At 36.3% G+C, this 23,037-nt stretch overlaps 1 protein-coding gene across 1 annotated transcript in view; it reads left to right on the top strand.

Moving 5' to 3' along the window:
* ST3GAL3 (ST3 beta-galactoside alpha-2,3-sialyltransferase 3) overlaps positions 1 to 23,037 on the top strand; it is a 3,995,325-nt gene that overhangs the window by 186,764 nt on the left and 3,785,524 nt on the right. The window contains exon 2 of the mRNA XM_044085443.1: positions 18,485 to 18,810. The gene's annotated coding sequence lies outside the window, so the exon portion shown is untranslated. The remainder of the gene's footprint in view (positions 1 to 18,484; positions 18,811 to 23,037) is intronic.

Raw genomic sequence — 23,037 nt, 5'->3', positions numbered from 1 at the left:
TTTCCTGTCACTACTATCAGTTCTATTATTAATGTATAAGAGCTTCAAATCATCTTCTGCTTTGACCATATAATCACCTCAACTACTCATCAATGATTCCATCAGTGGTCAAAGATAACTTTTAACCATTTTTCTTAATACATTATCTTCATCATCATCATCATCATCATCATCATCATCATCATTAACATATCCTCCAATGCATAAAGCATGATGGGTATATGCTTCCAAACCACACACCCACTTTTTATTGGATGCAAAATCTCCATGTGAATTTCACCAACCTAGCAGATCTAAATTAAGCCAGTGAAAGTGCCAGAGACCCTGGACCACACTATATTTTACATTCTCTTATTAAGCCATTAAAATTGGCAGTATTTCCATAACCAAGTGATATATAAAAGTTCTAATTATTTTAAAAATAGGTTTCTCAAACCTGCCTACGAAATCTTTAATATAGATAGGCAAAGAACACACAACCCCTTGACAGTGGTGTAAACTCAGACCAAGAAAACAAAAATACCACTCATGAACTTCATTGATTTAATCCAAACTTTACTTTATATGGACATCATCAAAAAATCCTTCTTTATACTATGGAAAAAAGTGCTAAAGTAACATTTGGATTGTATAATTGAAATTTGTGAGTGGTGTTTTACTTTCGCTCTTATGGCCTATGTTATCCTTCCTTCTTCATGCCTATACATCCTTTTCCTATCTTCAGTCTGTCAGTATCCATCCTTCACAATTTTGGTATTCATTTCAGGAGTAACTGCACTCATATTTATATTACTTAACATTTTTTCACAAATAACACTTTATTAGTTTAATATTTATAAACAGCATTTACTTGATTTTTTAAGAAATATAAATAACAGAACTATTAACAATACTAAAAGATATATTTCTTAAACGTTACTCATGTTCATTGCTAATTATAAATTGAATAAAATGCTATCAATTTTACTTAAATCTGGGCCTAGGCAATATCTAGTTCTAAACATTATCATAAATTACCCAGCACCTATAGAAACAAAAGCATGGTTAGATATTCATAGTAAATGATGCAGGGCAAACTTCCCCTTCGCTGATGTGCTGAGTTGTACAGTAGCTCTATTTTCACCATTCACAGTCATCCACATTCCCAAAGTTATAGTCTTTAGATGGAGTAGAGGCTTAGTGTATATTTGCAATAGGAAATGGGTGGGAAAACTGACTAGATTGTAAAGAAGTGTAGGATGTTATTGAAGAGTCTGAGTACTTCTAGTCAGGGTTTCTTTTAAAGTCTGTGTTGAGTAGTTACTATCTAACAGATTGATTTTATGCAAATAGCAAATGATTTAAGAATGTAAGGATTTTTATAACACATACTAATTAGCATCAATTCATAATATGATAGTTTTGAAACTGGAAGCCTCAGCACAGAGTTGCAACTCTAGGGATCCTTATCTATGGTCACATGGCCTGCATGGTACTGAATGTCAGTATGAAGTTTATATGGATACCATATGTCACGAAAGGAGATACTGCCAGCACAGCTATCTGGAATTTTGTAAATAATTATATGTCATTGGTGAATATCGAAATGACTTGTGTAAGATGTTTGTGTTACAACTGCATTAGAACTGTATACTATGTGTATATCAAACTTTTGTTTATACAGACATGTGGGTTGAAAAGGGTTGTGTTTAAAATGGATCTACATTGTGCCCTACTGGAAAAGTACATGCACTATTGTAGCTGTGTAAATTTATATATTTTAACAGTGGAAACTAGGATACAGGTGTTTAACCTCAGTCTAGGAAATTTCAGAAAAAGCAAATTAAATTACTTTATGGCAGCAAGGAGACACAATGTCTGTGCTGAGAAGCTTTATGTATTGTATTAGAAGTGTTTTATTATTTTATGACTTCCAGCATCTATTAAAGTTCTGAGGAAAAGCCCTTGTCTATGTATTTCCACAGATAAATGCTAAATACTGCCAGATTCTAGCAGTGGGGGTTCTACCTGGGATGGAGTCAGATGACAAGAAATTATGTCATTCTACAAGCTATCCCAGCAGCAACATTTGACATATTAATTTAAGAAGTCTCTGAGAGAGAGAGAGAGAGAGAGACAGCATTTTGTATTCCGTCTTTGACCTGACAACATCAAGATCCACTCACCACATTTGCCTCGCTCTGTAAGTAAGTTAACTAGCCTATAGTAATTGTCTTAGATATAGTCAGGAGTATAGCAAAGCTTAGTTTAGATATTTTCTTCATTTGTTTGAGACTGTCATGCAATGTTGTTTTAAATATTTCCTGTGATTTTGAACTCTGATGTCACTGTAAATATATATTTAGTATTGTCTTGTTCTTTTATTATTTATTATTAAAGATATTTAAACATTTCATTGTGGCTGATCTGTCTAGAGATATTTAAATTCTGAGAGTACTTGCATATTTATTTGGTGACACTGGGCCATAGCTGTGCTCTTGGTCAAACTACCATTTGTATTGATAGTAACATTACACAGTAAGATTGGGCACCCTTTGTTAAGGGCCTTAAAGTAAAGATCTGGCTGATGTCAGTGATAACTACCTCATAGTCTGGCCAAAAAGGTGGCATGGCTAGTAAACTTGTGCCAGCCTTTCCCAGGCGTGGTGTGTGAAAATCAAACCTCAAAGAGCTACTTGGGCAGGGACGTGAAGCACTGTTTGGACAGAGATAGTGATGGAGGTCTTGACTTGGCCACTCAGTTGAGATCTCAACTCTATAGCTGTGCCAGTGAGGAGTCTTATTGGGGATCTGGAGAAAGAGGGAGAAACCAGCCCTGGACTGACAGTGGTCTCTGTGTGCTCTTAAGAGAAATTGCACTTGATGCAGAGAGCTGCATCTGGAAATACTGTGTGTGTACCTGTCATCCTCCTAATGTACATCCCCCACTGTTGCCAGTGGTGAGGATTGAGGCTCTTTGATTACCGGTCCAGTGGTGGGACATTACACCATATATGTTCAAATTGTTGCTTCCACCATTGTTTGATTTGGAAGTGCAAACTCTTAAGAATGAAATGACTAATTTGTTAAAACAATAATGCTTAATAAACAGTAATCATTGATCAAACGGTACATGTAATATTTTCACTTATTCAACAAATGGTCTATTTCTTCTGGTATACTTTATTACTAAAGGATGCTGAAATCCTAAAAGATACAGATATATATTTATTTCACTTTCACAGTACTATTGTATAGACAAATGTCAAGTATTTCATTAGAAATGGTATATTTTACAGTAGAGATTTCAGTTCTGTGAAGACATTCATCATGCAAATAAATGAGTCGTATTATATTCTAAAAGTGACAATCCGTGGTACTTTTGAAAGATTGATAAACAAGCTGTATAGTGGTGAGTAGCTATGTTTTTTATAGTATTATTATAATTATTATTATTATTATTATTATTCGACACTGCCTTCAATATCTGATTCCTCCATCTGGCAGGACATGAAACAGACAAAGTTCCATGCAGCACAAAGCATTATGATCATGTCTCTTAAATAAAACCTGTTATTATGAATTCTCAACATGGATGCGGAGATTCATATTTCTTGACATCCATATCTTGAACACATGTACACACCCAAACATATGTAGTCTTCCTAGGGACATCTACTTCACTTACAATAGCGTCCTTTGCAGTTTTATTTGGGTGCCATGAACTATACCCATAGTAGGTTCTGTGTTAGAACTCTCTGTACAGGACTTCAGTTTTCCGTCTTGGAAATGCTCAGAGATGCATACTGCCATTGGCCATCTGACCTCTCCCTGCTCAGCTATGCTGAACATATTCTTCATGTTTGTAGCTCAAATAAAAAAAGTTATGCTCATTTAAAATGCAATAAATGTGCAATTTATAAGCATATATAATAGGTATAAACGTTTTTATTGTCTTCAGAGCAAAGGCTATATATGCAGTTTAAGAAGCAAAAGTGAAGGTGTTATTCAGGCCACTGTATTCATAAGCACACTAACATAAAACTATACACAAACCACAAAAAGAACAGCACCAACTAAAATGAAAAACACAACCACTGTGGGTAAAGGAACACTGAATGTATTACTGTCACAGATTTAGCTCTTTCATCCGCTCAATGTCTGGACTTCTTCAGAATCTGAAAATGTCCAGACATTGAGCGAACGAAAGTGCTAAATCTGTGACAGTAATAAATTCAGTGTTCCTTTACTCATAGTCCAACATAAAACTAGTGTGAGCATTATATGCTGTATCCAGAGTTGACATAAGTACAGTTCATAAAAGTTGGACATGCCAAACTACCATAACACACTGTGTACTATATGCAGCAGTGTTATGAGTAGTACTAATGTTATTTCAGAATTACCTGGTAAATGTTTTCAGATGGTACCTGTTTATTACTGTCTAGTTTGTGAGGCTTTTCCTACTTATACTATTACTTTGTACTTTACAAAGTGAATGGACAGTAGGAGGAATGGAAAGCAAACATCTAAAATAACTACCAATATTCCGAGCTGACACGTTGCATATCTGAAAATAAAATGGATGGCTTTATAGTTTACACACGATACCTGCAATGCAGCACTATATGGAAAATGGCCTCAGTATTAGCCATGGATTTTTGTTTTCCTAACCTCATATAGCTAATGGCTTTATTACTGCGTTTTGACTCAATGCAATTTTTGTTCCGATAGTCCGCATTTTGCCTTTTACACTTTACACTTCTGTGATGAATTTCTACATTGATGGTGTATGATTTTATACTTATTAAAAGCACCAACTTTTATATCTCCTTAATTATTCCTTAACTGTTTTAATATCCATTTTTTCATTTAAACACCTCTGACAAGCTCCTGCAGTACTCAGACCACTTCTGTGGACCTGTGCCTCACATTGTGTCTCTTGTTGGAAAGTCACTGTGATGCCCATGCCCTGGCCCAGCAATCAAAGAGCCTCAATCCTCACCACTAACACCAGTGAGGGGCATCTCATATAGGAGGAAAGGATAACAAATACATGCAGTAAAGTGCAATTTCCCTTAAGAGCACACAGAGATCACAGTCAGTCCGGGGCTGGTTGCTCCCTTGCTCTACAGGTCCCCAATGAGACTCCCCACTGGCACAGCTATAGGGTCCAGATCTCAGCCTAGTGGGCAAACTAAAACCTTCAGCACTCACTCTGTTCAACCAATGCTTTATGTCCCTGCCCACATAGCTCACACACACACACACACACACACACACACACACACACACACACACACACACACACACACACACACACACACACACACTTTGAGAAGAGTGTATACAACCACACAGACACTCCTGGGGAAGGCTGGCACAGGTTCTCCAGCTGTGCCCCTTTTTCCCAGACTATATGGTAGTACCAGTTGCCACTACCCACTAGTATTTATCAGCTACTCAAAGGCCCTTAAAAGGGTGTCCAGTTATTACTGTGCAATATTATTATCCAATTGGTAGTATAGCCCAGAGCTAAAGCTATTGGAGTGGCTTTGTACAATTTTACCAAAGGCATGCAAGTAATCTAAATGGCTTAAATTATCTCTACAAAAACAGCCACAGTTGGAAAGGTTTAAAAATATTTAATAACAAATAGTCAAAACACAAGGCAATACTTTTACTACACAGTGCTAGTCAAGAGTTCAGAGATCACAGAGAAATACTTAAAATAATTCAGTAGTACAGTTCTGACATCACAGAAAAACTCTTGGTCTAATCTTTCTAGTTTCTAGCTATTTCTAAGAGAAAAACCCAAGTCTAAGATAAGCTTACATGTAGAGCAAGACAGTGCTGGTGAGTTGGATGGTCAAGACAAAATGCTTAATGCTCTCTGATTCTCTCTGTTTTTAAAATTACATTCCTGGTTCACATTACATCATTCTTCACACTTCCCTGGGTTCCCAGGCTAACAGAAACTACATTTACATTTTTCACCTCTTGGCAGAAACCAGAGCAATAAAGGACATTTATGCATGCAAATTCTGGTCATTAACTCTGGCCTTAAAACAATAGGCAGAATGCCTCACTCTAGACTTACTGGCTCCGAGCTTTAGCATCAAAGGGCCACAACACGCTTTACTTGGTCAGTAGAGTGCATTGTTGTTACATTTTTTTCCAGTTCCACATGTAGCACTATTTTTACCATTTAAGACAACAAGCCTGTGGTTTACATTACTATTTACAGATGACAGAATTATCTCCAAACGTCTATCTGGCTGGGCTGGCAGCCTTCATCTATCTTCACCCAATCTTCACAGTCACATTCAGTTTTATTTTATACCTGTTGACTGAGTTAGTCCAGCCAAGAATAAGGCCTGTTCTCAGAGGACACTGATTTTCAAACTAGTAGTTGCCAATTATTGGCAAAATTTATAAGACTTTTCAAAGCCTCTATATTTCTGGGGTAAAGACTGCTGAGAGATGGAGGTGAAACTAGTGGAAATTTGATATCTTACTGAAAGCATGAACATCTTGTGCCTGAAATTATTGATGAAGGCTTGGATGACTAGTGAAAATAAAGATGGAGAGTGTACCAAAGGACTGCAGTGAGATTTCTTAGAGTGATATGCTCTAGATATTTTGCCCAGAGAATAAGTGCTTTCTATGCTAACTAGCAAAATGGATAATGCTTTGGCAAATAAAATGTTTACAGAAATTTTGCTAGAAGAAGTAAAAGAGGTATAAAGGCAAAGGTACTGAGTGTTAAAGTGTGGACATAAATTTAATGGCCAGGGCAGAGATGCAGCAAAACTGAGTGTTAAGGTGTAGACATAAATTTAATGGCCAGGACAGAGATGCAGCAATTGTTAGTACAAATGGTTCCAATGAAAAGGCAAAGAAAGCTGCAGTAGGAACTGTTACTGAGTGTGGCTGAGGGCCAAAAGCAGGGCCAAATTCAGTTTTGGTGACCAGTAGAAATAATAATAAATAAAAAAAGGTGATGAGCAGATGTAATTCAATGCTTAATGAGAGAAGAAGGACTTTATTTCCTTGGCATGAGCATGTGCTTATTCTTAAAAAAAAAAAAAAACAAAAAAAAAAACTTTCAAAGTAATAAAAATCTGATTGTATAGTTTCTAGTTGCTGTACTTAAAATACATTTTAAAGTCAAAATGTCATGAGATATATTATATAAAGTCAGTCATGGACGAGCAGCGAGCGTAGGCTGGGGCTTGATGGGTATGGGTTTTTATTGAAATGTATTGATGGGAAAATAATACTTTTACAAAATAGTCTTCTTTAAAAAGGACAAAGCACTGCATTAAGATACCGGGGTACCCAGATCATGCTATTACTGTTGAGCTTTTGAATATTTAGTAAATGGATGTACTAAAAATGTTTTTATACATTGGGAGAAGTAGGCAAACAATTACACCATATGAATTGTTTTGATTAAAATATAATACAGAAAGTCATTTTGGATTTTTACAAGAAATTAAGTGAATAAATAGAGAAAAATGTAGTAAACAAACAAAATAATATGCAGAGAGAATAAACAGAGGCAAAATAAAGCAGATAGCATATGTTTAAAAGTGAGACTTAATGTATGGAAAGCAAGACTTCTGAAAAAGAAAGTGAAAATTAATTTGAAAATCCAAATGAAACTATGGAAACTGTTGTGAAGAAGCCTGAAGAAAAAATATTTATACTGTCCTTGATGTGTGTGTGTTTGGGGGGGGGGGGGTAGGAGTGAATACGTAAGGAAAGAAGGATAAAATGTTTCTGTTAAGAATATATATGGAAAAGAGAACAAACACTGAAAGCAGTAAATGTGAAACAACATAAAAATACATTGAAAGGAATAGGATGATATTAACATATAAACACTTCTTCTTCATTCGCCTTTTTTTCTGGTTAGGGGTCACTACAGCAGATCACCAATCTTCTCATGATTGTCAGTGGAGTTTTTTATGGTGTTGAGTTGCTAGCCCAGTGCCTAACCTTCCACAGAAGGCACACACACACACACACATATGCTCACGCCTAGGGCCAGTTTAGAGTGTCCAATCCACCTACAGCATGTCTTTGGGATGTGGGAGGAAACTGGAGCACCCGGAGGAAACCCACATGACCACAGGGAGGACATGCAGACTCCGCACCGAAGGCAGCCCAACTGAAGATCGAACCAGAGAACCTGTTGCTGTGAGGCGACAACGCTAACTGCTGCACCACCATGGCCATCCTATTAACATACAAACACTAAACTTGTATAATGTTAAAGGAGATTTAAGAAGAATAGTTGTGTTGTACTGGTATACTTGTCTTGTACATGTCACATATTTACTGTAAAGCAGAAAGAACCCTTCCAAAAATTGTGAGAGAATGATATAAACAGGTCATTTGGGTATAAAGAATGTACAGAAATAGCAATTTAATGAAAAATAAATAAACTGAAGTTTTACATGCAATACTGGAAAAAGTAAGAAGATTGTTAATATTAGATGTCAGAAAAAAGCTTATTTTTTATTTTTATTTTATTTTACATTTGTTGACCGGGCTAGTCCAGCTGGATAATTTCCATTTTCAGTGGAGGCCCGGGGAGAAAAGCTCCTCAGATTAAAGCAAGGTTATAGAAAAGAAACATTTACAATAAATGCCTGTGACACAGACAGAGAGCACTAATGCATACATATTAGTCTAGATCAAGTAATAAAAAACATATAGTGCTATTTTTTTTTTTTTTTTTTTTTTTTTTTTCAGTCATTCATTGAGTTATTAGTGATCATTGAGAAAGGTTGCAGTTTTGAAATGAGGAAATATGATAGTAGAATAAAGATAGTAGATTAGTCTGGGTTGGTACAAGAGCAGAGCCAGAAGTTGTTCAGATGTAAAAGAAGTTGTTTTTAAAAAGATGAAAGGAGCCTAGAGAGGTAATGTGTGAGGGGAGGTTATTCCATAATTTGCCTACTGAGTTAGAGAAAAGGCAGTTACCTTCAGAATTTATAATTCTAGTTGTTTTGACTTGTAGCTTTCATGGAACGCAGTTGTTTCAAGTTATTATAGGGGTCAAGAGGTTACTAAGAGCAGGTGTCTTTGCTGGTTGATATAGAATGTTATGTGTTATTAAGAGTTGTTGATAGATAAGTTTGTTAGGAAGTTCCAACCAGTGTAAGTGTTTTAAGTTTAGACAATGGTGGGTTCTATACTGGGATGCTGTGGCAAACGAGCTATATTATGGTAGGATGTAGTCAGTTTCCTAAGATTGCTTTTAGAGAGATTGGTGTAAATAGAGGAGGCATATAGTAGGGTTGAGATAAGATGTGATTGTGCTAAGGTGGTTCGTGCTTCTGGTGTAAGGAAGGGTTTAATTCTATACAGTGAACCAATCTTTTTATTAACTGCTTTTATAGTGTTATTGATATGAAAATCATAGCTAAGATTATTATCAATAGTAACACCAAGCAGTTTGGTAGAAGAGTCGGGGGAGATGACGGAATGGTCACTTGCAGTAATAGTGAAGTTTAGTTGAGAAGATTTGTGGGTAGGTGAGAATAGTAATAGTTTTGTTTTCTTGGGGTTGAGGAGAAGACATCTTTTTGAGAACCACTGTTCAATGGTAGAAAAGGTAGATTGTGTCAGTGAATGGAGTTCAGTTTGAGTGGAAGCTGTGCAAATGATGGTAGAGTCATCTGCATATTGTATACAGGTAGTGTTTTGGATAGAAGATTGGAGATCGTTAATAAAGATAGAGAATAAGAGTGGGCCTAGTATAGATCCTTGAGGTACTCCTAAAGAGACAGGTAGTAGAGCAGATAGAGAGTTTTTCCATAGCACTGCTTGTTGTCGATTTTCAAGATAGGATGAAAACCAGGTTAGGGAAGAGAAATCCAGGGCAAGGGATTTTAATATGTGTAAAAAGAAGTGTATGGTTGACCATATCGAAGGCTTTAGACAGGTCTAGGAAAAGAGAAGAGGTTAGTTTATTGTTGTTACGGTTACAGTTGATGGTGTTGGTAAAAGAAAGTAGTGCAGTGGTAGTACTATGTGCAGGTCTAAATCCATGTTGAGTATTAGCTAGTAGGTTGTTATGAAGGAGATGGTTAAGTAGTTGTTTATGTATACATTTTTCCATGATTTTAGCTAGTGGAGATAATAGTGCTATAGGGCGAAAGTTTGAAAGGTCAGTGGATTTGCCTCCTTTGTGTAAGGGTATGATGTGTGATATTTTCCAGATTGCTGGGAAAGTACTTTCTTTATGGATCTGTTTATTAGGATAGAAACAGGGTAGGCAATAGCTTTAGCTGCTACTTGAAGGAATTCAGCAGGAAGCTTATCTGCTGAGGGGTAGTGGGTTTAAGTTTTTGTAAAGAGATTGTATGTAGGAGGTGGGTATGGGTTGAAGTTGAAGGGAAGAAGGGAGTTGTTGATGTTATTTAAAAGCAGTTGAGAAGCATCAGGAGATAAGTGATTAGCTAGACTTTGTATGGAAGTAGTAAAGAAGGTATTGAAGTTGTTGGCTATTAAAGGGGATTATCAGGGTCTAAATTCTGTGGGTTGGGTGTTACTACTTTGCCTGGGGTAAGTAGATTATTGATAGTGGACCAGAACTTCTTTGGTTCTTTTTGGTGGATTGCTGGAGTTCAAAGTAATAATTCTTTTTATCTGAAAGGATGGCTTTTTGGTCTTGTTTCTGAGCTCTCTGAAGGTTTGATGATCTGTTGGGTTTCTAGAGGAACGCCATTTTTCCAGAATTTATTTCTGAGTATAATTTTTGTTTAGTATTAGAGGTTAGCCAGGGTGCTGTTTTGGTCTTTGTTCTAATGGTACGACTTGGGGCATGTTGGTTTAAGATTGCAAGGAATGCTGAATTGAAATGTTCAACAGCATTGTTAAGTGAGAGGTGTTTTAGAGGGGTCCAGTTGTATTGTGAAAGTTCTGTTTGAAACTGTTCAGGATTAAATTTCTTTTTGAATATAGTGTTCTATGAGAGGTAGGTAAGCTTAGGTTAGTTTTAGCTCTAATGACATAGGTGAGGAGTGATCACTAAGGTCATCAGGAAGGATGCCAGTTTGGTAGGTTTGAAGGGGGAGTTTGTAAGAATCCAGTCTAAGGTGGTTTCTTTTTGCTCTTTTATTTATTCTAGTGGGACTATCAATTAGTTGTTTGAAACCATAAAGGTTTATATGGGAGGTAGGGTTAGCATTGTTACAGGATTTCCAATCAATGTTAAAGTCCCCAAGGAATAGTGTTTCCTGAGGGAAGTTATTAGAGAGTTGTTCAAGAAGCTGTTCTAAAGTAGGGATGTTATTTCCAGGGGGGAGGTATGCACAGATAATGTTTATTGCTTTAGTAGTGTTAATTTGAGTTTTAGAGCAGATTATTTCAGCATTATTGTTTTGGGTAAGGGTAAGGTCAAGTAGAGTAAGCTTCAGGTTGGTTTTATATAGAATAGCTACTCCACCTCCTTCCTGGAGGTGCGATCAAGTCTAACAATGTTATAACCAGGTGGGGTAATTTCAATGTCTTTAATTGAAGGTTTTAGCCAAGTTTCTGATAAGCATAGAACATCAAAATTGTGTACTTCTAATAGGGCATGGAGTTGACTAAGTTTGTTACTGATGCTACGTATGTTGAGATGGGCCAAGGATAATACATTAGATGATGTAGTAGATGAAAGAGAGAGGTTTGATATGATCTTTGTGTGTTTTGGTAGTAGTAGTTTGTGGGCCTGGGTTGGGGTGTATGTCACCATCTAGTAGTAGATGGAGTAGAGTAAAATAGTTTCTTAGTTTATGTTTTAGGAAGGTATCGATTATTTTCTTTGTTTTAGTTTTTAGTAGTTTGTTGTGTAATAGCCTGTGGTATTTGGCAAATAGGTAGATGGATTGTGGGGAGGTATGAAAGAAGGATAAAGGAGGAGATGTTGCAGGTGTACTGGTATGTTTTGTGGGAAGTGAGAGAGAAATAGTTATGGTGTGTTCGTAGGAGGTTAGGAAATAGGTAGTAGTGAGAAGGAATAGTAGTAAGAAGGAGGTAGGTAATTTTAGTTGTGATTGGAGGATAGTTGTAGTCATGATGAAATAGTTGTAAGTTTGAATGTATAAGACATAAGACCATAAGTCTTATAAGACTTTTGGTTATTTATGCACCTAAAAATATGGCAAAGAATATAGTTGTTTGCTTTAAATCTTTTGCAGCTATAAAAATGAATATAGTTATGAAAGGACACATTAATTGTAATGTGACAAAATAAGTAGTGAGACATGGGAATTTGGTATTATGAAGAAATAGAATGTTAACTTATGTGAGAGGAAAAATAATTAAAAAACAGAAACATTTATTTTATTTTCTCAGAGAAATGAAGGAAATGGAAAGAGAAAAAGTAGCAGGATTCATGGATCATCTCACTACATGAGCTAGATTATTGCATTAAAATAAAGTGATGAAAGACTTTAGAGGATTAGTAGAACAGTGTGACAAGTATGCAGAAATGAAAATAATCAGATACTTAAGGAGAGAGCATTGCCATGTTATTTTTGTATACAAAACACGAGAAGAATATTGACAACATTAAAAAACGAATATAATATTTATGGAAAAAAATGGTATAATGCAAAAAAAATTGAAAATTGTGCACTTAGTATGTGAGTCTGAAAAGTCACTACAACAATTTAAGACTGGACAAGGAAAGAGACATTTATGAATTAAACAGGAAAAAAGTAAAATTCTTGAGAAGACAATATTATTGTCTGAAAGGGAAGAAGAAGTAACACATTTTTGGGGGAACACACAATATTCACTGAAGCAAGTTCACATGGCACCTCCCATATCACTTATGTAATTGGAATCAAAACAGAAAACCAACACCCTAAGATTTGCAGGATTAAAAATAATGCCACAATACACAGTAAATGAAATGAGACATCCTTTATTTAAAATCAGTTGCAGTAAAGCACAAATAATCCATCCTACCACTTCAAATCAGAAATAAAATACACAATTTGCATGGACCCAATCCAAACCATTTTCAGAGGGACCCTCCCCTGGGCCTTCCTCAATTCTGAATAAAGGAGTCCTTTTTCATTTATTGTCTATTTTGACAAGTTTTTTTTTTTATTTCCACAAGTCTCAAGTTACCGGTCTCTTGTTGGCTTGCTATTATGGTTCTGAACATGCGATAAAGGAAGAAAACACATAATATGTCAACAAAAGCATGAAGGTGGTTAGAAATCTGAAAGGGGAAATGTTATGATTAATAGAAAATTATTGGCACAGTGAAAGGCTTATAGAATGAATGTATTCAGACACAGTGGCAGATAAAGAGGTAAAATGGGAAGCAAAAACAACTAATAAATGTCTGTGGATATACATACACACAAACACACATACACATTCAATATATGTGGCACTGATATCTTTATATGTAGGCATTGTCCTTCCGCTTCACTGTCCAATCTTGTATAGGCAGATTATGATAGTGACAAGTATGCTATTTACATGTAAGGACAACAGTGAGGTCCCATCCCTACCTTATGATGTCAGCTGAACATACAGGCTGTGACACCATATGCCGTTATGCAGCATGCGTCTGTTTTTTTTGGTGGTGCTAGTGCTGCCTTACCCGATAACCCAGAGGATGCAATGCTGCGTGCTCTGGTTATAATGTGCTACCTCCATACTGTAGTTGCTGTTTCCACCATTCTCTTGCAAGGCACACAAAGTATAGTAATCTACACGCAGCCTTAACACTGCACCCCAAGTTGTGGTGAGTGCTGACATAGACATTTGGAGGGGAGCACCACTGGTAAAAATGACATACTGGGCTACTGCTCAGTATACTATATCTGCCTCTATGTGGTGCACTGACAGTACATTGGGATATGCAAGATTCTGTCTGTAAAGTGCAAATCTGCCAACACATCAACTAAAATGCCCACAACCACACATCTGATGCACAATGGAGAGGGTATCTGCATATATACAGCTGTCTAATTATATAACTGACATTTTGTAATATAGCTGTGTTATTTCCTATAAGTCTAGTTGTCATGCCCTTCATGAGAAAACTGATATGAATTAAATGTATGGAAGAAAAGTACATTAAGACTAGTAGTTTATAAGAGATCCACAACATCTTCTTAATACAGTAAAGCTTAAATCACAATAATTTGGCTACAAAATCTTTTAAAAGATTTCATGTACAGACATTGTAATAACAAAGGTTGTCAAGTGCACCATTTTATAAGCAAATGACATATAAACTGAATGCTCTTTGCAAGGAGGTAAGCCTTTCTGTACCTGCATATGTGTAACTCTGACTTTATCTCCACACACCCCTTTACATTATTATTCTCAGTTGAAGGGCATGCTCTACCTCAGCAAAGAGAAATTGATGACATGCAATTTAGCACCAGTCTTGCTATTTCTTTAAGGTGCACCAACTTGGGATACATCAACATCACCACATGAGAACCTTATCCTTGTCATTTATGAAGTGAGCAGCAAAACACAAGCAAGTGCCACCTCAAGCTATTATGTTTGCCCAAGTTTGGGTGGGCTAGAAAAGTGATTGTAAGCCATTTATGAAATATGTTGGCAATATAATATTTAAAACTTAGGAAATACAAACTGCAGTAGAGACCAAGCAGCTGATATTATGTAAAGGCATGATACCAGGGACACAGGGTGGGAGTCACAGTGCAATGTCACATTGACCAGTTAATTGAAAGGCATGTTGTAGCTAAATATAAGAAGAAGTAGCCATTGCTAATTCAAAAGTGTATTAGTAATCAGTGGTAACAGCTAGCTACTTAGAATAAGTTGTTGGCACTGGCCACATAACCTTTCTGGAATGCCTGTTCTGCAACGTGCGGAGAGATTTCAGGAGTACACAAACACATGCAGCGGTGAAAAGGAATCTTGCTGTAGGTTCCCTGTACCACTACAGCTGTTAATGCGCTTCTTATTTCATTTATTTAAGTGAAAGATATCTTACCCAGCCATATTCTGAGCTCCTCTGCTAGTCCCCTTCCAAGTAATGACAGCATATTATCTGTCTGACATGGCAAAGTTATGCTGAGTGGGGGATTACTGTGCTTTGTTGTCTTGCTGGTAAATACAGCTTGTTAAAGACCCTAACTAGTTATTCATGATGTCTCAGTGTTCGCTGTGAGTCAACATTAGTTTTGGAGCTCAGCAACAATCGTCACAGTTATAGTGGTCCCTTCTGAGTCCACACTTTTAATAGTGAAGCCTAGAAAAAGAAAAAACTGAAGGCTAGAGGGACCCTGATTGTCTTGCTGTATGTTTCTCATTTCATTTCATTACTCAGCTGCAGATGCATTACGGATTGTGTCCAATTGTCACACTTTTTTGCACTGCTGGACTAACAGAATTCTTATCTGGCAGATGCCAGAACTATATGCAGTTTTCACTATGAAATAAGAACATGAGCACACGATGCTTTTCTAAATATTTTATTCTAAACCTTAACAGTTTGGTTATTGATTGATCAACATAAAACGTTTTTATAGATGTTGGAAAACATTACTTTTACAATTAATTTACAAAAGTAACTTCCTGTGCAAAAACTAGATCATTTTGTAAATCTTTGTGAAATGCTGTGGTATGTGGTTTCATCATTTCCTCTTTCTTTTGCATAAGCAATGATTACTTATGTTCACCGTGAAAGACACAATGCCATCTTAATATTTTTCAACTGTAAGAAGCACCACAACATTTAACTAGCTCAGTAGGAAAGTATTTTGTCAAGGACTAAATAATCACAAAATGTATTTTTAGTACTTTCTTACATGCATGTGCATTCTTTTGAAAATGCAGACTTAATTCACAAGCCCACACTGCCCAGTTCTAAGTGACAGGCTGCATTTTTAACATCCAGTCGATACAGATGGCATAGCAGTAATTCTCTTTAAAGTTTTCTTTGTACATTTATATGAACATTTCCATTACTGCATTTTAAGTTTTTAGTCACAGGATTTACTAAAAACATGAAATGGCAGTGTACTGAATAAGTATAATTTAGGCAAAGACCGGATACTGTGGGTGGTGAAGTACCAGGGGTTCATGACAGGAAAACAAAGAACAGCATAGATGGTATCCCAAGCTAACGTATAATAAAGCTACAGAAAATCGCACAGTTTGAGGACAGTGGGCAGCCTGGATGATTAGTTAACAGTGGTAGTTTAAAACATGATAAGAAAATTAGAGGAATAAAACATAGCTGGTAGAGGTGGCAGTCTATTCAAAGTATATAGTAAACCCAGCAAAAGATTTTAAAGATGATTATCTCTGGAAAGTATATATTATGAAATCTAAGAATACATGCACATTTGGTAATGTTAGCAATTTGTGTTAAATATGGCATTTAAGGTGGGGAAACAGTATACTAAGGGCTGTAGTCTCTGCAAAGACTGAAAACTAATTCTATAAACTCCAGCTATTGTGAGTGGTACTTTATATAAATAAATGATGAAAAATGCTGGAAGCTAAAAAAGGGAGGATATGGGACAGAAGATGAATGCTATGTTTTAATTTTGTCAATGGCACACTCATTCAATGTTTATTGTCTGGTGCTTCCCAATAAGTTCAGTGAATTGTTCAGGGTTATACATAATGTAAATGAAAGAACTGGGATTCAAACACATTTCTGTGTCAGCACTGCAGTATTCCGTGATAGGCAGCCTGATTTATTTCACATGTCCTTCAATTCTTCAATTATGTGGCAGCAAACACTGAAATATTTATAAAGGCACCAGATCTGGAAGAGACTCTCAATATGAACAGCAACCAAGAGATTATGGCAAGTGACTTACATATGATAATTTGAAAACTTTGGATGGTCTGTGATATCTGCAAATAGGTCTGTGTGCAATGGTTAAACAAACCTAGTTGCCAATTCAGCATGTTTTAAAAGGATGCTGAGTCATGTGTAGGCAACTAATCAAACTAAGAAAGCACATGGCACTAATTTATGAAGAAAGGTAAATGATGGATTAGATCAATTTAGGAGGGCACACTGTTCTTTAAAAATACAAATTGTATCACTGCTTAAATTTGTGTTCAGTTACTTTTTTCTGAGGTTTATTAGCGATGTACCACATGTGACACTTCTAGTGGAGGGACATCATTCTTTACTACATTATAACTGCACTAATTCTAAATCACTTAATCACTTAGAAATCCATTTCCTGTAGAAAAACAGATGCATAGCAGACTGCAGTGTTGCCATTTTAGTGCAGAGAAAATGTTACTGCTGAGAACAGTGGTGACTAGACTCTAGGAATGCGAATAAGCAAATAAATCTGGACACGTGTGTATGTGTCTATATATATATATATATATATATATATATATATATATATATATATATATATATATATATGTGTGTGTGTATATATATATATATATATATATATATATATATATATGAATATATGTGTGTGTGTATGTGTGTGTGACAGATAACTGTCTTTATATATATCTATATCTATCTATCTAGCTATCTATATATATATATATATATATATATATATATATATATATATATATATATATATATATATTTAATGTATGTAGGTCTCTGTTATAACATGGAACTGCCATAATATGAAATCATACCTCTCAAGTGTACCTCATTACAAGGAGGGGTCATTTGGGGTCTTAAAAAGTTCATGTTCCTCGAAGTTTCACATTAAAAGACTCTGTCACACATTCAGTGTTATGCATTTTTTTAAGTGAAATCCATGGTAAATAGAAATTAATCATATCAATTCATTAAAAGATTGTCTTTATAAGTAAAACCGGTATATTTTAACCATCCTATGACCTTCCTAGTTGAAGTTGTTAGTAAGCCATTAGTATGTGTTCCACATTTTGCCCATTTGTTCCACATTACGAGAGCTAGTGTTCCTCATTTTGGAGATGGAATGTTGAGAACTATGTATCAAATGACAGAACATTACAGCAAAGAACTTTAAACACCCCCCGTATATTATATATAGCAACTCTGAGATCGCCCCATATTGGGGAAAGGTCAAGCACCCAATCCCAGGAAATACTGGAATTATAGTGAAACATCGGTTCAGTGTTCTATACTGCAGTGTTGTCCCATTCAATATTATGGTAGTTCGATGTTATAAAAGGGGCCCACATAAAATGTGTGTGTCTGTGTGTGCTTGTTCATGTAATTATATACAGACAGAGAGAGAGAGAAATTACTTGACATGTTGAGGAATGGGGTGCTCGACAGTTGCTGGAGCTAACTGCACTGACCTGTATGTTAGTACTCATACATGCAATGTGTTAGTATTAGACTATTCTCCACTGTAAACATAGTATACAATGCAGTTCTGCTAAGACAACAGAAGGGGTGTGATAAATGTATTTGCCATTAAAAGATGATACCTGACACTGGGGTGGATGACTCTAAAACTTATCTTTATTGTCTTTCACTAATCAGTTAAAACTTAACTCTTTACAGCTCTGTGACTACTGTCAGAACATGATAATGGCTTAAATGAAATCCACATGCTCGCTGTCTGAAAGAAAAGAAAATGAAAGAATGATGAAAACCTCTAAGCTCTATGATGAGTCTGGAGAATGTCATTTCCTAGCAACATAATGATCTGAAGATAGCATTGAGTGAGATGACAGTGACTAAACCTTGCCTGAAAATGAGAGCATCTGTTCAAACTAGTTGGAGTATTACTTCTGTGCACTGTGTATAACCTTCAGTGGTATAATTGCCAAGGAGTCTAACCCCCTGCATTGAAACACCAGCAGTTTAAGCCTCTAGAACTTCTCCAGGTAAGCCTGTATACCACATTCATTTTCATCCGCTAAAATAATGCTTTTGAATGCTTCCTTTCGTCCTTTGCTGTTAGTCTTGCATGCATATTCCATAATTTTCTGTATATAAATAAACTCTCTCCTTTAATTTTCATATTTCAAATATTTCAACTATATTACTTCACAGCTTTCAACCTATGCTAAATAATTGGAACATATATTTTCTGTGTTGTGGTTTACCTTGTGCCTGTGAATTATTTTCAGCCTAAGAGTTTATTCTTCTTCTTCTTCTTTCGGCTTTTCCTGGTTAGGGGTCACCACAGCGAAACTCCGGTCCGCTAATGATTGGCAGTAGATTTTGTTTACGGGTGTTGAAGTGCCAGCTCGACGCCCAACCTTCAACGAAAGCATGCCCATTCTACGCATGTCTTTCGAATGCCACTCGACCACGGGGAGGTCATGCAGACTCCACACAGAAGGCACTCCAGCCAAGAATCGAACGGGAGAACCTCTTGCTGTGGGGCAACAATGCTACCGCTGCACCACCGCAGCTTGTTTTCTGAAATTCAGTCCTTTATCAGTTTTATATCCATTGTCTCCATCTCCATGGGTGCATCGTGGCACTGCTTTATATTTTTGAATGTGGTGGAAAAGTATGATCCAGGCTACAGTGATCTGTTAGTTAATTAATGGGACTTTCTAATAGAACACAATATTTTGCACTTGATATTATGAAGAGAAATATGCGGTATACATATTCTTTACAAAGTATACTTCCTGCAGTAACAGCTGGCATGCAAGAGAAGATTAAAATGTGAAAACAGGATTATAAAAAATTGTTTGCTGAAGCTGTGGTTCTAACTATAAAATTACTTTTAAGCTGCAGTAATGGAAGAAGGTGCTTAGACTTGTATACGTTTTTGTGATGCCTAGTACTAGTTCATATTGTGCAGGGCTTGAATTTCCATTTTCAACACCAGTCAGTCTGAGAAAAGAGCTTGATTATTTTAAGGCCAGCTAGACTTGTAGGATATAGAGTAAGCAGCACGAGGCAAGGATGTGTGTCTGCATGTTAGTGATCATCTGAGCATGCCGTTGTCAATATCTGTGTGAATAAATGAAAGGACATGGTGTATGCCATGAGTGGACAGACGCATGCATCATTTCCTATCTTGCAATCACTAAAAAAGGGACACTGGAGATATCTGGCACCTTGATCAAGGTGATGCTGCATGCAATAGCATCTTAAGGTTTATTTAACACTGTATAGATTTCTTCCTTAATGGTAAGTAATACAGTATTCAAAAAGGCAAAATCTGGGCTTGAGGGTTCATATGTCCCATCAGTGCTTCTCCTGAAGAGCCCACCATGCTACCCTTCCCTTACATACAAAGAAATATAAGGCAAATAACACCTGAAGTACAACAACATAAGTAAATAAAGACACACAAAACCAAGCAGCATATATTATTGGGACTCTACTAGAGATGCTTGGCACATTATGTGCCGTATCACTTAATGTTTAACAGCTCCTATCACATACAGAGCGTAATGAAAGCAAGAAAAAGACAAAATAAAAGTTTAGTAGAGGGATGAGTCCCTCTGTATCCCCATGTGGGAAGAGCTTCAGTCACACTGAACATTATTTTTATATTCTAATTCTGAAGTCACTGTACCTTAGGGTGTGCAGACAAATTTGCTACAGTGAAAAACACACTGAAGCACCTTAGAGTCAAAATAGTAGGAGGGTCAGAGGATGAAAAAAAGGTTGCCCTACTGTAAAGAACAGCATTTTTATTTAAATTATTTTCCTTTCCATCAGCTTAATTTTGATATTTGATGTTTAATATTATGTGAACTGGCACATTAATGTGCCAATCAAATTTAGTAGTCACAGTTATTGTACATCAGATATGGAGTAGAGAGCAAATGTCCTACAGATGTGTTTGGCGAGTGTTTTAATGATGTATCCCTGAAGGGACTGCATCATGTTAGTTTCTTCAAACAAGTCTTCAGCTCTGCTGCTGAGCAATGTCACTCAGGTGTCTGGTACTGCATATGGAAGATGCATTGTAGACAGAGGCCATTTCAGTGTTACTTTTAAAAAAAAAAACTGTCTGTTAGAAGAAAATAGATGTAGTTGCTATGACAAACCAAGCTAAAAACAGACATAACAGAATGCTGCTCTTACACATGTGCACCCATGATAAAAATATCTTTGTAAATGCGTATATGGTTCACTGTAAATATGTAAATATATACAGGCTCAGAATAAGGTCTTGTGTCATGACAGTTAACACAGTAGTTGGACAAAGTTTGAAATCCATGTAAAATTAAACATTTCACATGTACTCCTAGTAATATGGTTTTCATTACTTCACATAGCAATGATTTAGATGCACTAATATCTTGTATATTATGTGTTACATAGTTCTATGGTGTTTTTTGGATTTATGTACTTTTTTTTTTAAAGTTTACAATGTTTGTTATATTTTGTCTGAGCCAAACTAGCCCAGGTTGTGCCTGAAACGGATCCATCTGGACCAGAGCACCCTACTCAACCAACGAACAGTAAATAGAAACAGAAGACTGAAAATATCTTTCTGACAGAAAAAATAAAATGTACTGGTGGGTTATGAAACAGAAAATATATTGGCATGGGGAGGCTAGCAGATAAGGTTTATCAACAAATGTTATCAAATGATGTGATGAGATGAGAACACTCGGTGGTGAGATGGCTAACCAGGTTATCCTAGCTAAGGTAGTGTAATTGTGCTTTTAGTAGACGAGAACAGAATGAAATAGCATAGTGTTACTTCGAGTTTAGGACTGGGATTAGGTAGTAGTAAATGAAGACCAAGTGAGAACAGGAAAGAATACTCAACAAGACTCACTGAGAGGAGTGAAATGTAGAAGTGAAAGGATGATAATAGCTCTTATTTGAGACTCAGACCCAAAATCTCCATCACGCCATGCCAATATCACAGCCGCTGGACCAACAAGACCCCTTGGACAGATGGGTATTGAGTTTTCCCTTGACTGCTTTATCCTTTCAGCTAGGAAATCCCCATTATAGTAATTAAGGTAAAATTACAAACACCCACACAAATACAGAGAAAGCCCTCTGTTAAGATTTTGTTAGAATCATAAAAGTGAAGGGCTAATATTAGCTGTCATTTGGGAATTCAGCCCCAAGGCCTCCAGCATACCGTGCTACTCTCACTGCTGCTGGATGGATACTGTATACCTATCTTATGGAGCACTGTAAGAAGATTTTAAGTGAGACAAGCTTCTGCTCCAGACAAGGTCTGTATGTGCTGAAAAAGATAAAAAAAGGAGGCAAGTTAACGTTCTGGATACTTAAAGTAGAACCTCCTTCCATCGTTATGAGAAAAATAATCTGCAATATTTTACTAAAAGGAACTCAATGAAACTTGGCAAGGATTTCAACAAATACTGCCTGATTGTGTTACTGTGTGCTGCTGTTTGGCCAGACCTGAATTAAGCAAAGACCATCAGCATTTATGATGGTCTGAGTGTAACACTGTTCAACTGTAAAGGAATTTATAAATAGACAAAAGAATCAGGGGCCCCTCGTGAATCCCTGTTGGAATACAATGGTGAGCAGCTTTGGAGTAGAGAAACAGATTGCACCATCCCTGTGTAGAGTTTCTTTTTCACATAGCTGGTAGACCAAGCTAAAGTGTTGCACTGTAGTTCTTATTTAGAGAATTTCTCTCAGGAGTAAGTAGTGAGAGGTGCACATTTATATAAAACGGTCACATGCTGTAGTGTAGAGCAGCAGTTAAGATAAAACTTGGTGGCTATGATTCAGTAGGAACCCCATCACATGCACTATGAGTAATGGCCAAAGGGGCTGTTTATGTAATCACAAAAAATGTGAATAAGACACACTTAGTGAGGAAAGACCTCATTATCAACTAATCTGAATGTAAAATCCCAAAGAATAAGGCAATTATGATAACAAGATTTAATCTATTTTGAATGTTGATTCTTACCAACTAGTTTCATTAAGTGAATACAATACAGCTAATCAATGTATAAGAATTTATATTAATGACTTGTACATTAAAGGAGAAATAGACATAAATTTATACAACTACATGCAGATACTGATACCTTTGGCACCAGTCATGTTCGGAGTCCCTAAAATTCATAAGGACCTTCAAAATCCACTACTAAAGCCCATTGTAGATGGTAGAAATTCAGCTACATCTGCATATG

This window comes from Protopterus annectens, chromosome 10.part0 (assembly GCF_019279795.1).
Source record: "Protopterus annectens isolate FY-2018-M chromosome 10.part0, PAN1.0, whole genome shotgun sequence".
Classification (NCBI taxonomy): Eukaryota; Metazoa; Chordata; order Ceratodontiformes; family Protopteridae; genus Protopterus; species Protopterus annectens.
This window is presented reverse-complemented; position numbering and strand designations above follow the sequence as displayed.